Source organism: Desmodus rotundus, chromosome 4, assembly GCF_022682495.2.
Source record: "Desmodus rotundus isolate HL8 chromosome 4, HLdesRot8A.1, whole genome shotgun sequence".
NCBI classification, from domain to species: Eukaryota; Metazoa; Chordata; class Mammalia; order Chiroptera; family Phyllostomidae; genus Desmodus; species Desmodus rotundus.
The window spans coordinates 39,582,777-39,598,573 of NC_071390.1; the positions used below are offsets into that span (position 1 = coordinate 39,582,777).

Genomic DNA, 15,797 nt, shown 5'->3' on the forward strand with positions numbered 1-15,797 from the left:
ATTTCATGTCCATACTAGCATTTTAATTGTGCCACATTTGTGTAGTTCTTTTGAAATTTTCATAGTCTTATTAATTAAAGAATTGAGGAACATAAAAGGTGAGAGTAAAGAGGTCATGCAAGAACAAAACATAGCTCAAGACTTGGATATTTAATTAGGTTTACCATTAAGGTATTCCTTCCTGCAGTGAAAAATCACTCCAGACCAGCTATTGTGAATCTAATCCAGCCAATAAAGAAGCAGCAAATAAAGGTCACTGCAGCAATCTTTCCAGGTTTTCCCAATACCCTCAGAATGTGACACAGCAAACCTCAAACCCCAAAATATTTCTCTGGAGAGATTTCCAGGTTAAGCTGGGAACCACAGAGAATTAGAGCAAGCTAATTTGTAGACAGTAGCTGCTCTGGCACATTCACCACAAGGGCATTCCTTGGCATACTTGGTGGGTTGGCTTCCAGGCAAAAGAGGCCAGGGGAAGAATCTCCGCTCCCACATCAGTGTCTTCCCTCTCTCTTCCCTGCACTTTCTTCTCCAACGCCCACCCACAAAATAGGGAAGAACCACAAAATTCTAGCCCTGATTGTTTCAAATTGGTTAAGGCATCACGGTCAACTGGAACATGTAATGAGACGGGAAGAGTGTTTAGGCTAATATTTTACACTTTGTGCTTCTCTAGTTTAGCTGTTTTGTTTTGTTTTGCTTTGTTTTTTCCTTTACCCATTCAATCAAGGACAAAGCTTAAGTTAGGACAGGGCTTCGAAACTGTTATTTGCAGGAGAAAGGCATATAACATCAACACATAAAGCGGACTGGATGTAAGAAACACACTTCCTGCTCACTCTAGCTTTATTTTCTCACTTTTAATGCTGACATGGATATAAGAAATAGATTTTTTTTTTACCTTAATGCTGCTACATGAAAATAACATTCCAAGGCAATGGTAAATGGCAACTGATGCTAGGCCTCAGTGTTGGCAGTAAGACTGTGGAAAACAGGAGCATGATACACTGTCTAAAAGTGGTAGACACTATACCTCCAGCCCACTGCTGACACGCTGGAATTCAGGGCCCAGGGTTTGCCAAACTGTCTGATGTTTCAAAAGAAGCCAGAAATCTGTACTTTGGCAATCTGTAAATGTTGGCAACTTACTCTGTTTGTGTTGTTATTGTTGTTTTTGTTTTTTTTTTTTAAATGCTATTCCAAGTTACATTGTGTGGGCTAAAAAACAAATTAATAAAACAGAAAACTTGTGTGCAACTTCTGCCTTTGGGTGTTGAGATCAGAGTTAGATTGGTTCCTTAGCTTTTATTTCCCGTGAATCTCCACCTCACCCACTCAGCCCTCAACTTTCATGCACAGCCCTCCACCTCCAACCGAGGCTTTTGGCAAAATCTAATCTCGGCACAAAACTTTGGAATCAGCAAAGACAGTACTTGTTTACCTCCATGCTTCCTGAATGAGATTAACACCTAATAGGACATGTATTTCAAGACCTTCTTCGCAATTGTGACAACTGGTGTGCCCTTACCTGTACACAATCTCCTGCCATGAATAACACTTTTCCATTAAAAAAAATTCCATCCCCATGAGGAGTCACATCTGTGGACATGAGACCAAGCAGTGCCAACTGGCCCACATGGAGCTGAGCCCCAGACACACGGAACACGTCAATTAAACAGGAAGAGCAGAGACTGTTTCAGAGCCACAATGCTGAAACTGCTAAAATCAGAGTACCATTCAGCACTACACATGGAAATATCCTTGGACAGAGCTTACTTTAATCCACTCAGTTTACATTTGAAGCAACTGGGGCCCAAAGAGGTCAGATGTTTGAGAAAGGTCAAACACCAAAAATCAGGAAACTGGAACTAGGACCCAAGTCTCCAGTTTCCACCTTCAATGTGGTTTCTGTTGTGAGCTATTCGCTATTCTAACAATACTGTCAGGTGACTGCAGAATTTATTCACCAAGTTAAAAATGAGCAAAAGGAAACCAACCCTTTGTTGATCCTACTCACAAATTTTGGTCTCTATTCTCAGATGATAGGATGTTATATTGCATAGCTCCAGACAGAGCAACTACTGTGTTGTTATTTTTTAATTTGTGTTCACTTAGCAGAGAGTCAGGGCTTCCTATTAACCACATTGTTCCTTGGTCTGTGATGAGCAGGGTCCACAGTGCAGGAGAGCAGTATACAAATGAACACAACCCCGCACAACACTTCTATGTAACTTTTTCCCTGAAATTACAGTCAGGAAATGATAGTACATAATTCGCTATTTCCTATAGGCAGACTCTAATTGGAAGGCAGGAGTGGTTCTTTGCAGCCGTTGTTCCCAGCCCTTAAGATTCTGGAGTGGATTTGGCCCCCAAAGTATCTCCGCTTATGAAAAGAGGTTCTATCTTGGAATTTCTATAGCATGACACCATGGTGCTGTAGAAAAAGCAGTGGGACCCCGCCCAGCAGGAAAGAGTGGGAATGAGCATGTCCACTCTGGGATTCGATTTTCTCATTTGTGAAGGGTTAGGATCAAACGAGATTACTCTTGAGTCACCTTCTAGTTTCAGTATCTGCTGCTTCTTCTACCACGGCCAGGGCCTAACGACTTGAGATTTTCTGATGCAAACACACACACATAATGGACATCTTTAAGACTGGCATATTGTATAGGGGTAATTGTTTAAGTGGCCAAGAGCACATCTCAACCTGATACAAAATACTTGGCTTTGTTGTTGTTGCTGTGGCTGTGGCTGATGCACGCTGAAATATTTTTTGATATTTTCTTCAAACTCCAGATACTTGCTTACAAACTTTTTGGGGTGTCTGCCTTTATATTTTGATTATTTCTTAAAAACACACACATCTAAGACTTTTTTTTTAACCTTAATCTTTTAGGAGACATGGAAGCAAGAAGGAGGGAAACACTTGCGGTTTCTTGGCTTTTGTCTCAACAGGGAAACCTTTTTCATTTTTTTTTTAAGCCTTTGACTTTTTCAAAACAAACATCACAAGAAAGGAAGGAAATTGTAGTGGAGACACTAAAAAGTCCATACACTGCATTTCCACCCGTCCTCTCAACATTTCCACATCTCGAGATGCTTCTTTAACAATGAGGTGAAGATTGATGCTTTTTGGGATAATGAGGCATGGAACAACCTTAAAGACATACAGTTGTTTTTCAGCTTCCTCTCTGCATGGGCCAGGATATTGGAGAAAATCAGCAGATTTCCAAGTGTTAATGTTCAACCAGGTACAGTAATGGGTATAAAGCACAGAAGACAAGACGGATTCGTCTGACAGATCCACCACTGCAGCCTATTGAAGTTGGCATGTACTAGCCTTGTATGTTGCCTTGTCTAATTAGCTGCTGAGCTGTCCCCTGGCTCCTTGCTCCTGATGGAAACGTAGCGGGAAAACTCCTGTCACCAGGCATGATGAAGTAGTGCTTGATTGTGCTACAAGATGTCCTGTGGCTGCAGTCCAGACTGTTTCAACTAATCATCAACCTTGCAGATTCCAGGGCTTGTCTACCAGGGCAGGAGCTTTGCAAAAGTCAGCATGAATGATCTGTAGCTGCAAAAAGAATATAAGGAATTGCTTTGTTTATACATATTTTAAAGGACTACAATAGACAGCCCCGTGAGTGAGGCTGAGAAACAGGGGACCAGTTTTATGTCGAGACACCTCACAGCATCATCATAACGAGGGAGAAGCACAAGCATTTACCGTCTGCATAGAGCCAGGTCTGTCACCAACTTCAGGCTAAAATTTTGGTTATTTTATGACTATGGAACTATTCAGTTAGCTCCTCACTTTCTTCCCTTAAATGGGAATCTGCCTCCCAGTTGCACCAAAAAGTTGCAACTCTGTGCTTTTGGACAAATTACTTATCCTCTCTAAGTCACAGCCTTCCCATCTGTAAGCTGTTTTATGGGGTTGTTGTGAGTGACTTGTATTAAAGTGCTTAGAACAATGCCTGACACATAGTAAGTGCTCGTTAATGTTAGCTGCTATAATTATTATTTATTATTTTTAATCCATTGTTCTAAAATTAAATGTGGTAAAAGAATATCTGTTAATAAGCATTATCTATACAGTGTAGATTCTAAAGTTAACTACAGGTCTCAAATGATAGTTGAATCTAACTTGAATCATCTTTAGAAGGTTGTGGTAACAAGTTTTAGGCCCTGGCCAGGTAGCTCAGTTAGTTGGAGTGTCAACTCAATGTGCCCAGTTCTCAGGTTCAATCCCCGGTCAAGGCACATACAAGAAGCAACCAAATGAATCATGGATGGGTGGAACAACAGTTCTCTCTCTCTCTCTCAAATCAGTAAATTTGTTAAAAATGTAAGTTGTTAAGTCTTCCCATGCAGCTCTCGTAGGTGGCTCCAAGGGGAGCAGGCCGGCCCTTTCTCTCTCTGGTGGTTAGCATTATCATACCTTGGTGGCGAAAGTGGCCATTCCAAGCCATGTTTTCAAGGACTAAAGCATATGTTCACCATGGGTAAAAATAGACGTCAGTGTTCACACTTAAAATGTTGGATGTCTGTCACTAGAACACAAGTATAAGTAATCCCAGAAGAATTATGCCCTGTTATAATGTAACTGTTAGCTCAGAAAACAGAAAGAAAGTATGTAAGATTTGGACAGAGACAGGACCAATCTGGCCTAATCCACCCTAGCTCCTGGTTTCCAAATGGGAAACCCAAAGTCCAGAGAGCTGACTTGCTGTCTGTGTCAGAGCCAGATTACACACACGCACACTCGCGCTGAATCGGGGGCTCACATCCTCTGTAACCATCGAGGGTTACTCTGTAAACTCTGATGAGTCTCCCCTTTGGACTTGCTCAGAAGGGGTCAGTGCTAGTCAGCCATTTACCTAGCTGAGGCTCACACTGAGGTTTTCCTCCAGTTCATCTGTATCTGAAGGAGAGACCTCCTAAAATGGACGGTAATATGAAAGCACAAACATTATTTTATAGAACAAAACAACAGTTAAAATAAGGCATGCCCAGTTTTTAAAAAGAAGAGCCATATATACATATGTGAAAAGATACTCAAAACATATTTTAAGTGATAAAATAAGATGTAAAACAGTCTATAGACTATCCGGTACACAATTCATAGAGGTGCGTGTGTATGTGTTTGTACTTGCACGTGGTACATGGGAAAAAACCTGGAAAGGCGCACCAAATTGTTAGCAACGCTCTGGGGAAGGCAATGAGACAGAGGAAACCGTAACATGTAGAAGATACAAGGACACTCTTATCTTTTAGTCTGTCTACTTCAGCATTATTCATATGTTTTAAAGCAATAATTTTTTACAAGTGGTACTTATGTAATATTAACCTTGTTTAATATATGTATTTCAATATATTGGCTCTGTCTATTATCATCTAAAACATCCCCAAAGCTTAAAGCTTTTTCCAAATCCGTTATAACAAAAGGAAACATCTAGCATATGGTGTTAACCTAGGGCACCTCTGTTCTCAAACCAAGGCCCGAGGTGGTAAAAGTGCATCTCTGCTATGGGCCAATAATAATATGTAAATCCTGATTTGATCGTTAGTTGTGTCAGTAAATACAAATACTCTTTTACAATTTTGATGGAGCTTCTAAAGCATTTTAGGAACAGTATATTAAACATAGAAATACATCAGTATCCTGTAATTTTTATGAATGCACATAAAATAAAACATCCTCTTCAATTTGTGCAGACGAATCGCATTATTTTAAGAACTAATCATAGAGTCATGCTTTTCACTTAGGAAATTCAGGACAATGTTATTCCTCACCCCCCACGGTCGGTACCACCACCAGCAGCAACATAAAAATCAAGCTATTTTAACCCTTCTGAGCAAAAATTATCTACTAATTGTAGTTTGACTTTTCTCTAGGAAATGGTAAATTATGTCTCATTAAGAAATGTATATAGGATAGTCCTTATACTTGAATGTCAGTTTTAAAGTTCTTAAATTTCAGTTCAGTATTTTCTGTAAAGCAGTAATAAAAGACCCAAACTACTGTGCTGCTTATGTAGGAAAATCATCAGAGAACACGACTGAACCTCTGCGTGCCCTAATAATGACTAGGTAGCCGTCATTTTTAAAAACAATGTCACAAAAGCTATTTCGATGCTGTCATGCTTAAGAATAATTAGTTTCCATCAAAGCAACAGATTATCTGTTCATGTTGTCCACTGGGTCATTACAATGAACAACCAATACAGATAAATGATATCTAATCTTTTCTGCTCTTCTATTGGGCTGATGGATGGTTATAACATCTCCAATGTTATAAGGCAGAAAAATTATGCTGACATTTAGAAGCAAAAGCACAGAAAGATAAAACTAAGTACAAAGCATGCCCAACACTACTGGAGAAGCAAGAAATATCTAAAGACAAATAGAACTGAAAACAGAATGGCAATTAGGCCAAAGGAGAATTATGGGAGACAGTGACTATACCTTGTGGGTGGCAGGCAGCTCAATTAATTCTCTAACAAGAAGGGGGAACCCGGGCATTTCTGTAAGACACATTATTAAAAGGAATATTGACTTAAGCATCTTTTAAATTTTATGCCCTAAAAGAAGACAAAAGGGTTTCCCTAGTATTGATCTGCTCCTGAATTCGGTTGACTTTAAGGAATCATATAATGAGAAATGGTTGTGCAGCAAATGAGACTAAGAAGGAAATGCAATTACTTACAACTCACATTTACCAGGTTCAATAGATTACAGCGTTTCCATGTCGCTTTGGGTCCATGTTGTATTTGTCAGGTAGAGTTGGCACAGAACTCTTTAGCTTGCCCTACATATGAAACAGCAATTGGAGACTGTACCTTTGGTTCTCTTCATTAACATTTATCATTTGTTAAAAAATTATAAAATGAGGATGGCTTACACTGAGAATCGAGACAAAAGCCATCTTTAGGTGATTTTTCAGAGATTTAGAAAATACATAGTGTTATAGTTATTTTTGCCTTAAAGAGTGTTGATTCCAATCTCTACTTTAAGCAGAAATAAGGAAACTTTTTAGCTCCATGAGTGTTAATATAAATAAGCCTCTACTTAGCCCTGGCTGGTGTGGCTCAGCGGATTGAGTGCAGGCCTGCGAACCAAAGTGTTGCCGGTTCAATTTCCAGTCAGGGCAAATTACTGTGCCTCCCTTAAAGGAATACAGTAAAGAGGGGAGAGGCTCTAACACGGAATGACCTATAGGGAAGGACCTAATAGGTCCTAATAGGCCACCAGAGTGGCCACACAGGTATAACTGTACCACAGCACAACTTTTCGAAGCAGAATATCCCTCTAATGGCATCTCTCTTCCTGGAATCCCTACCCCTCTTCTTGGGGCTTACCCAAATGGACTCTCCTTAGTTAGCAACTTAGCTCAGATCTGACTTTGGAAGTCCTTTATAACCTCACTGCCTTCAGATTCATTGATTTCTCCAGTGGTTTTCCCATTTTCTAAGGATTATGGTTGATAACGCATATAATCCATTCCACCCTTTACCTGTAAAGGGTCCATTGTAAATGTTGCTTTATTTTTTTTTAATTTTTAAATTATTTTATTGTTATTCAATTACAGTTGTCTTCATTTTCTCCTAAATGTTGTTTTAAAATGTTACATATTACTGCTGCCTACCGTATTTCATTGATCATGACATGCCATCAATAGTAACATGCAACATTATTTTACATACCATTAAAAATAAAAAAGACGCTGCCAATTAATTATCAATTTTTATATGCAACCCAATGATGCATATAACACATAAAACATGAAAAAATCTGTTTTCAGAGCAATGGTATAGTTTCACCTCCCCTTAAATATTTGCTTACGTATATTTTTACTATTATTGCGTGGAAACACATCTGTCAGCAGTTGAAAATCCATTTAAAGACTCACTTTTCTTGGATGTCTTTCTTCATTCTCAGCAGCAAGATCAACATCCATAGCACCAGAATCAGTACTGGAAAAATAGAAAAGATAACAGCACTTTACATGCCACACGCCCAAGCTACATTACGCATTCCTTTAAGTATTTTATAATAAAGTAGCACTCTTACTATCTCCACTTAGTAGATGAAGCAAGCAAGGTGATGAAGGTGCCCAAGGTCACCCTGCTGGTGAGTGGCAGACCCTCACAGTGCCCAGCTCTTTCCATTGCAAATCCAGGCTTCCAACTCCTAGGCTGCTCTGCCCTCGTGAACCTTACAAACAGCTGACAGCTATAAAAGGCCGGTTTAGGATGGGGAAGAATGACAGTATTATACCTTTTGGCCACACCCTGCATGGACTGTAATTTTACAAGTATTATCATCTTTAAAAACAGGGACATTAGCAATAGCAACCAAAAATTGAACCAAAACAGTCTATTTTCAACTTTAAGCCACTAGGGGGCAAGTATTAATAACCCTCAGCTACAAACCAAGAACATCTAACAAAGGTGCTTTGAATTTGATGATGCCTTTGGTGGCCCTAAGAAAAATAGTTTCTTTTCACATTTGCTCTAGTATGAAATTCTGTGACACGCTCTGGATTAAAAACCTACAAAGCTTTAATTTAAAAATCATTGACAAGAAATCACATCCATGTTAAGAAATATTTCCATTAAAGAACAAAGTATCCCATCTTTCTAACCCCCTCCAAATTCTAACACCACAGGTTTAGTTCCACAGGCTTCTTCATTTTATATGTTTGTATGCATGGGTCAATCCATTTCTGATTTTTACAGGATCGACTTGCTATGTCAGCCACTCCATCTATTATGTTAACATTTCCTCATACATTTGGTTATTATGCTACCATTTCCATAATGCTCAATACTTAGATAGTTTACACTTTACTTGTTTTGGTCGAGTCTCCTCCCCTATTGAAAATGACACTGTAATGACTCAGCAGTGGGGACAGGGAAACTTTTTATCTCTGTGAAATTACCATATTTTTCGAACTATATGATGCACCAGACTATAAGACGCACCTAGGTTTTAGAGGAGGAAAATAGGGAAAAAAACTGAAGCAGAAAATAAGGTCCTTCTCCTGCCTCCTGTGACCCCGTTCCACCGCTGACCACCCCCACCCCCAGCGAGCCAGGTGAGCTGCATTCGGACTATAAGATGCGCCCCCATTTTCCTCCCAAATTTGACAGGGGGGTGGGGGGGCATCTTATAGTCTGAAAAATATGTTATTTATTTAGGATTCATCCCTGAGCTTGGGATAATTGAGTCAAAGGATTGGAATTCTTTATGAGATTATTTGGTTCCCCTTTTTTATCTTCTACCTGCAACTTTTATTTTATTTTTATTTTTATTGTATTTTTCCAATACCATTTATCCTTCCTGAAATGATTTCTTGATCGTTCAATAGTATAAATCAGAGATACATTGAGCTGTTTCACTGTCCTAACAGTGGGGGAGGGGATGTAAAAAATAGAATACCTAGCATTAACATAACACCTTCTACTTCTCAAAGCGCTTTCATGTGAAATAAAATGTTACATCTCCAAGCTGCGAGGACCTAACTTTCCCAGGGACACAGCTACTGATGGAGCTCAGCAATAACTGAGGTGGGTTCAAGAAAGAATATTACCAGATCAACCACTGTTTGTTACATTAAGAGATGAAATAATGTCTGTCAGGGGGAAAAGAGGTGGCTTTAGATTCTTCAAGGGAAATATTGATCTGATTGATCACAGATGTGCTAAAAGCATAATTACCTCTGTCATACAAACGCCACTTAGTTCCCAAAGTATTGAACAGAAACAGTAATTGTTTTCCTGCTAATTAGGCTGTACACTATGCTTTCAGAATGACTCGTTTATTATTTCATGTATTTTTGAATGCTGGCTCATCAGCATTCAGCTAAATTGGATGGATTACCACCACTACCACCACCGACCTCCAAAGTCGGGCTCCAGTCCAAAATATGCAATGGAGTTCTCACCAAAAACCAAAACCACACAATTCTTTGAGTCATAAGAAAGCCAAACCTTACTGAAACCCACAAGTTACTATTTCTCTTGACTTGATTTCCATAATATAACCCAGAACTTAAAATTATCACAATGGAAGCTTTTTTGTTTTTAACTAAGATTATAAAATTAACCAGATAAACTTGTGAATCATATGTAAATAGGATATTTCTATATTTGCTTCCGGGCAAGATGTACAAGGTGACACATTATGGTGGAAGTGCCTCCAGAATGATATGATCTGCATTGTGACTTTGCAATGATCCTACAAATAAAATGAAGAATGAGCCTTCCCTGTTACTGTCCATGCCACATCCCCCCACACCTAGTGGACCAGCCACTTACAGGCTCACCAAAACACCTTGCTCTTACCCATTTGTGCCTTTACAAGCTCTACTCTATCTGCTTAAAATACCTATTCCCATCAAAACTTGGAAGCAATCCAGATGTCCTGCTGTAAATCAGTCGGTAAATGGCGCTTCATCCAGACAATAGAATACTATTCTGTGCTAAAAAGAAATGAGTTATCAACCCATGAAAAGAAATGGAGGAACTTGGGGGGGGGGGAGAAAATGCAGGCAATTGTAATTAAACAACAATAAAATAATTTTAAAAATAAAAAATAAAAAAAAAGAAATGGAGGAACCTCAAGAGCATTTTACTAAGAAGCCAATCTGAAAAGGCCACATACTGTGTGATTCCAACTATGTATGACATTCTGGAAAAGGTAAAACTATGGAGACAGTAAAAGGATTGGTGTTGCCAAGGGCTGGGCGGTGCGGGTAGAGGGAAGGGGTGAATATGCAGAACCCAGAGGACTTCTAGGGCAGTGAAAATACTCTGTATGATACTATAATGATGGATACATGTTATGATACATTTGTCAAAATCCATAGAATGCACATGTATTTCACTTATTGTAACAAATGCATCCCTCTGGTGAGGGATGTCTATAGTGGGAGAGGTTAATGTATGTGGGGTCAGGGATATATGGGAAATCTCTGTACCTTACACTCAATTTTACTGTGAGCCTAAAACTGCTCTAAAAAATAAAATCTATATTAAAACAAGAACAACAACAAAACCCTTACACCCCTGCCCACCTTCACCTGGCTAATCACTACCTGTCCTTAAAGATGCAGCTCAGGGCCATCTCCAAGCTGTGCTGCATTTGTCCACTTTTTCATGCCCTGCCCCTGTCTTGACTTCCAGTGGATATTTCTGTTTTATTTGTCTTTGCACAAGCACACTGTAGAAACTCAGTAAGTGTTGGCTGAATAAAGGTGGAAGAGAAGCCTTTTTCAGCCAGCTCAGGTTTTGTGAAGGAAGTAACTCTTTGGCTTTTATAATGGCCAATATACAGGGTGCTCTTGAAACAAACAAACAAAACAGGAAACGTGCCCAAAAGACCACCCAGCATTCTACCATATTCCACATGTCCTGCAGGATCATTTCAGCCACAATCTAAAGTGTTAAAATCCAAGCATCCTATTACAGTTTAAATTTTAAAAAAACAAAAACCTCTCTATGAATCCTGCTTTCACATAAAGCCCCGTAACGATAAAGAGAAGGGGAAATCAAAGCTCTTGTTTAAGCCAGGTGAAAAGTGCATTCAAGGGCTCCCTCTGCCTTGCTGGCTGCCCACACAGTGCAGAAGTGTATAAAGTGCTGGATTGCGGAGAATGCCTCACCAGGCTCCAGTCACAGAGAGAAAAGAAACTCCCTTGGCTCCGATTTACATAGTCACAAAACAAAACCTGCCTTCACAGGCATAAAGGGCATATACATGGAGGAGCCTAAGAACCTGAGAGCCCCGTTGGCAAAGCGGCATTCGCCTAATGCAGGGTTTGTAGTGAATAATTTGTAGCTAGGAGGTGGCGCTCTCATGAAAAGCACTAGCTATAGCTTTCCTCCCGCTCCTCCAGATAATAGTTTTTTAAATGCCTCCAATTTGGGGCAGTCTAGCCTACACAGAAGCAAATAATCGGTTCCTGAAAAAGAGCTTTCTGGGTGAGTCTGGATGGCACACAGGTGAGGAGAGTTTAACTGTATTCAGACAAGCAACAGGGGATTCACTTCTTGCCACCCCCTCTATTATTTATTATCCTTCCTGCCTGAAATTTCCATCACCTCACCTCCTCAAAGGATATCATTGCTGAGCGGAGTTCGGGAGTAGAATTAGCAGTCTCCCTTTGCCCCTCTAATAACTGCACCTTTTTTTTTGCAGATTGTTGCAGGGCTTCAAAGGAATGTTGTGAAATGTGCAGGGGAGAGCCTGGCACATAGATGGTGCAAGCAGCAGATGTGGAAGAAAGAGGGAAGACAGGGCCTATCAGCACGGAGTTGCGGTGGCGGTGGCGGGGGGGGGGGGGGGGGGGGGGGTTGGGGCGGTGATGGCAGGTGGACCATTGGGTCCAGGCCTCCATTCACAAAGGACCTCCAATATAGAGTTTTGAAGTTACCTCCAAGTGAGATTATACACACAATTTACAGAAACAGATCAAGAGATGGAAAGAAATTTCTTCACTCACTTTCAAATTGTGCTCCATAACTGGACCGCATCACCTCTATTGCTCTCTTTTTTGTAAGTCCTAAAATTGTCTTACAGCTCACACAGTACATTATATTATACATTACATTATATAAAGTGTTGATTTAATAAATATAAAATTTTGCAATAGAAACATGTCAAAGCATTTATGAAATTCTACTTTTGGGAAATTAAAAAATTTCCCATTTTTTAATTTACTAGGAAGTCAAAAAAAATAGAAGTGGCCTGGGTCACTTGTGATCTCTGGGATCCAGACTGGAGAAGTGTAGATTTGGGGTCTTTCTTGGGAAGGATTAGCAAAATGCACAGTCAGCGATCTATCGGTGCTGTCCCATAGAAATACACGGGGTAATACAGGCCATAAATATGAGCTGCACACGTGATTTTAAATTTCTTTACAGTCACACTTTAACGAGTGAAAAAGACACAAGGGAAAATAATTTTAGTCATATTTTTGTTAACCCAATAGATGTAAGATACCATTTAAAAACACAATCAATATAATAATTATTAAGGAGATATTTTTACATTTTTTTACCAAGTCTACCCTATCTGGTATGTGCTTTATACTGACAATGCATGTTAATTTGGGGTAGCTGTATATGTTTTGAGTTCCCAGAAGCCACACGTGACTCATGACTCTCACGTGGGACAGCACAGGTCTAGAAGCCACATCTTGCCGAGCCTTCCCTTCAGGTTCGTTTGGACAGAGTGACATTTGGGCATGGCCATTTCGATGATTAACAGTGATATTTATAAAAGCAGGTATAAAAAGATATATTAGATGACAACTGACACCTAGTGGACCTGAAATGAACATTTTCAGCAAGAAAATCAACCACATAAGAATCCATAATTTAACACAAATTTAAGAACTATGAATCTTTGAGCATTTCTGATAGTTTTCCCAGGCCATGTCTTCCTGCACAGAAATGCTCTGTAAACATTTCTGTGATGAGAAATCTACTTTGAAAAATCACAGAGATACTGACCTGATAGTGACTGTGGTGTACACCGGACAAACAAAATTCTGTGAGCAAATTACAATGTCCTTCAGCACAAGGAACCTTGGACTTGGATTCTTCATCCTGATTTTGTGAAAGCAATTGATTTCTATTAGTCTCAAATATTAAGTTTCTCAAATGTCAAAGTTTGGGTTGGGGAGTTCCTAGTGGAGGGGAAAGAGATTGGAAACCATTGAACAAAGTGATGTCTTGGCTACGTGAAAGAAGTCAGACTCAAAAGCTGTATACCGTATATTTCCATTTATAAGACATTCTAGAAAAGGCAAACCCTCATGGACAGAAAAATTAAATCAGTAGTTGCCAGGGGTCAGGGTTGGAGCTGGGGATGAGGGAGGGAATTGATCACAAAGGGACACAAGGAAACTTTGGAGTGAAGGAAATATTGATAGTGATGTGCCATACCTTAAAAAGGTGAGTCTACTGTATGTAAATTATACTACAATAGCATCTGACCCCATAACATGGCCATTCTAAGTCCCCTTTGTCTCTAACTGCTGTAATTCATGGGAATGTCGGCTCTCAGGCAGGTTATGTGAAGTGTCATTTGGATATTCGAACTATCACCTCTCTTATTTTTTAAACTCTGTAGTGGGCACTTACAGGGTTTGGGGTTTGGTTTTGGTTCTGTTCTGCCCCGAAGACATTTCCCTTCATCTCGGCAACAGCATCCCATTTCTGTTTGGAGAACTGCTTTTCCACTGCATGCTCTCTTGGTGCCACTGTCAGTCCAATCCTCTCCTGCCCAAGAAATGGGCACATAACCCAGTCTTTGCCAACTAGATACTATTTTCCAAGACTTTGAATCTTTATCATAAAGGCAGGAATAATAGCCTTCAAATAAATGTGAGCTGGTTTCTGTCACCTAGGCCTCCAAAGCAGCCCTGGCTTCTGTCTTTTTTTATTCTGTTTCCTAGCTCAACCCTTAGTTTCTGTATCAGAATCCATATAACACCTCAGAATCTACATAATGGCTCATCCAACATCATATCTACGCCTGCCAGCATGCCTTTGTGTACTGCAGAGGTTGGAAATCGAAACTAGTACATTTCCCAGATTCCTTGCAGATAGGGTTCTAATGTGACTTGGAGCCACCAAATATATGTGCCTGCAAGGGATTTGGAAGGCAGTTGTGGGCTATTTATTATCACACAGGGCATAAGGTCATCTGGGCAACTCGGGTGAAAGTTCTGTGGATAACAATCAAAAAATCCTACTCTTACATCTAAGCTTCTAGTCGTTCTACAAATATTCACTACACAACTACTATGTGCCAAATATTACATTAGACTCTGAGAATGCAAAGATGACAGAAACAATCGCGCTGAGAAAGCTCACAGCCTGGGACAATCACTTTGGAAAATTATTTGTCGTTATTACCTAAGCTACCAAAGCTAAACATAGGCCTATGCTATAGCCCAACACATCCCTTTCTATGTATGTCCCTAAGAGAAAGGACAGCATACATCTCCCAAAGAAATGTACAAAAATGTCTGTGGCACTTTTAGTGTAATAGTGAAAAATTAGGAAGAGCTGAAAATCCATTAACAGCAGAATAAATAAATTATGCAAATTTGGGATATTCATACCACAGAAGACTACACAACAACAACAAGAAGACACTGTTGCCATACTCAGCCACATGGATGAATCTCAGAGATACAATGTTGAGAGAAAGAAGTCAGACCCAAAAGACTACATTCAATATGATTCCATTTGTATTAAGTTCAAGAAAAAGCCAAACAAATCTACCGTGATAGAAGTCAGAAGAGTGGTTACCTCTGGGAGTGGAATGTCGACTAAGAGGGAGCCCGCAAGTCCGTTCTGGGGTGGCAGACATGGTCTGTATGTTCATCTGGGTGGAAAAGTGAAAAATCATCAGGCTGTACATTAAACATTAGTGCATTTTAGGTATATTATCCATCAACCAAAAGTGGGAAAAGGACATTTAAAGGGCTTATTGCCTAGCTAGACAAAGCGGCATTCAGAAAATTCTAAATGTAGTTAACAAGTGGTATGAGAGGGGGCAGATAGACCCTTTAGAGCTACAGCGAAGAGAGAGAGAATTTCTAACTGGGACAGGTGTGCTGATGACATTCTAGTATAGTCACTTGGGCTAGACTAGGAAGGGCCTTGAATATCAAGAAATAAAAATGTTTTTCACAAAACTATCATCCATCTTTCAATTAGCAATAATCGCGCCTCGGGTAAACCTCATTGGCTATGATACTGCCACTGCGCAAAGCT

General features: G+C 39.8%; 1 pseudogene; it reads right to left on the reverse strand.

Moving 5' to 3' along the window:
* Window positions 1-15,683: 15,683 nt before the first annotated feature.
* On the reverse strand, window positions 15,684-15,797 carry LOC112305677 (U4 spliceosomal RNA; annotated as a pseudogene).